At 40.7% G+C, this 2,696-nt stretch overlaps 1 pseudogene; it reads left to right on the top strand.

Annotated features, from left to right (window-relative positions):
• The first annotated feature begins 937 nt into the window (after positions 1 to 937).
• Positions 938 to 2,052, top strand: LOC110324750 (annotated as a pseudogene).
• The last annotated feature ends 644 nt before the right edge of the window (positions 2,053 to 2,696 follow it).

Raw genomic sequence — 2,696 nt, forward strand, 5'->3', positions numbered from 1 at the left:
ATGTTTCATCACAGCAATAGTAACCCTGACAGATATCCCTTCCATATACCACATACATTCCCCTACATCTCTCATACACATCACACACCAGACACACACATACATCACACACACCCCACATACAGACACACACAGAGAGAGAGAGAGAGGAAGAAGAAGGAGGAGGAGGAGGAGGAGGAGAGAGATGATAATGTTCAAAAAGCTTTTCTGTGTTGTTAGAAACTTTAAAGGTAATTTATGTGTATGTGTTTATGAGTATTTGTACTATGGAGGCCAGAGGCATACAGGTGGAGCTGGGGTTACAGATGGCTGTGAGTCCCCTACTTTCCAGTCACCCCCACAATATAGGCCCTCTGCAAGAGCAGTGTGCACTTTTAACTACTGAGCCTTCTCTCAAGCCGCTATTAAAAATTTCTAGTGTCTATTATTTTAATAGTGACATTGAGCTGGGCAGTGGTGGTGCACGCCTTTAATCCCAGCACTTGGGAGGCATAGGCAGGTGCATTTCTGAGTTCGAGGCCAGCCTGGTCTACAGAGTAAATTCCAGAACAGCCAGGGCTATACAGAGAAACCCTGTCTCAACAACAACAACAACAAAGTGACATTGTGTTCCACTGTATGGACTTACTTTAATTTCCCTGATCATTCTCCAAATATTAGACACTGACTTGCTCTCATAAATGGTACTTTAGTGAACAACTATGTGTTCAAATCCTTGATCTCATTTAATATCATTTCCTTATAATCTACTCCAGAGGTTGAATGTATCATAGATCAGAGATTATGAAGATATTTAGAGCACTGGGAACCCATTCCTAGATTGCTATCCAGAAAGTATTATGCTTGTGATTTTGCCAGCATTGAACATGTTTCAGGCTTTGCTAGTACAATGTGTTAAGAATAACTAGCGAGGTCCCACTTCCCAGCGCCAGCAGTGAAGATGTCCCACCCATCCCCAGCAGCCAAGCCCTCCAACTCCAAGAAACCGCGAGTCTTCTTTGACGTGGACATCGGCGGGGAGCGAGTTGGATGAATTGTTTTAGAATTGTTTGCAGATATTGTTCCCAAAACTGCAGAAAATTTTCGTGCGTTGTGTACAGGAGTAAAAGGAACTGGGCCCACGACCAGGAAGCCTCTGCATTTTAAAGGATGCCCTTTCCACTGAATTATTAAGAAATTTATGATTCAGGGTGGAGACTTCTCAAATCAGAATGGGACAGGTGGTGAAAGTATTTATGGTGAAAAATTTGAAGATGAAAATTTTCATTATAAGCATGATCGGGAGGGTTTGCTGAGCATGGCAAATGCAGGCCCCAATACGAATGGTTCTCAGTTCTTTATCACAACAGTTCCAACTCCTCATTTGGATGGGAAATGTGGTATTTGGTCAAGTCATAAAAGGACTAGGTGTGGCAAGGATGCTTGAAAATGTAGAAGTGAATGGTGAAAACCCTGCTAAACTCTGTGTAATCACAGCATGTGGAGAACTGAAAGAAGGGGATGACTGGGGAGTATTCCCCAGCGATGGCTCTGGTGATAGTCACCCCAGACTTCCCCAAGGATGCAGATAGAGATTTAAAAGATGTAGATAAAATTTTATTAATATCTGAAGACTTAAAAAACATTGGAAATACTTTTTTCAAGTCTCAGAACTGGGAGATGGCTATTAAAAAGTATGCAAAGGTTTTAAGGTATGGGGATAGTTCAAAGGCTGTTATTGAGAAAGCAGATAGATCCAGACTGCAACCTATAGCCTTAAGTTGTGTGCTGAATATTGGTGCTTGTAAGCTGAAGATGTCAAATTGGCAGGGGGCAATTGACAGCTGCTTAGAGGCTCTTGAAATGGACCCTTCAAATACTAAAGCACTGTACCGAAAAGCACACGGATGGCAAGGATTGAAAGAGTATGATCAAGCATTGGCTGATCTTAAGAAGGCACAGGAGGTAGCCCCAGGAGATAAAGCTATCCAGGCCGAATTGCTTAAAGTCAAACAAATGATAAAGGCACAGAAAGATAAAGAGAAGGCTGTGTATGCAAAGATGTTTGCTTAATAATGATGAAACTCTCTTTAACTATTATACAATGTCTGTTACTGTCTACACGATCCCGGATGTGTTTCCCTTGATCTTTGTCATTGTTTACATAGCAGTGCTGACACAGGTTCCTTCTTAATAAAGAGTTAAAAAATACAGTGATCTCATTTTAAAATGTTCCTGTCTTCATTTTCACCAAGAGTGGTATCTGGCCAGTGTTTAAACTCTAACTCTCACTAAATTTTAGGCTTTGTGGATGGTCTAGCCCAGCAGTTCTCAACCTGTGGGTCCACTGGAAAACAGATATTTTTACAGTATGGTTCAGAGCAGTAGCAAAATTATAGTTATGAAATAGCAACAAAAATAAATTTATGTTTGGGGGTCACCACATGAAGAACTGTACTAAAAGGTTGCAGCACTAGGAAGGTTGAGAACCACCGATGTAACCTGTCACATTTATGTGTATAAACCAGTGGGCATGGCTATGTTTCAATAAAACTGTTTTTAAGTGTTAAAAAAAATAACTATCATTGTTCCCATCCAAGTTTTTATTTCTAAACACATTAAGTTTTACTGTGTTAATCTGTCCCCTAGTTTACTATTTACCTTTCAGTCTGATACTAGGTGTTGGGTGAGAGAGAGAGAGAGACTGTTACAGTACA

Source organism: Mus pahari, chromosome 1, assembly GCF_900095145.1.
Source record: "Mus pahari chromosome 1, PAHARI_EIJ_v1.1, whole genome shotgun sequence".
Classification (NCBI taxonomy): Eukaryota; Metazoa; Chordata; class Mammalia; order Rodentia; family Muridae; genus Mus; species Mus pahari.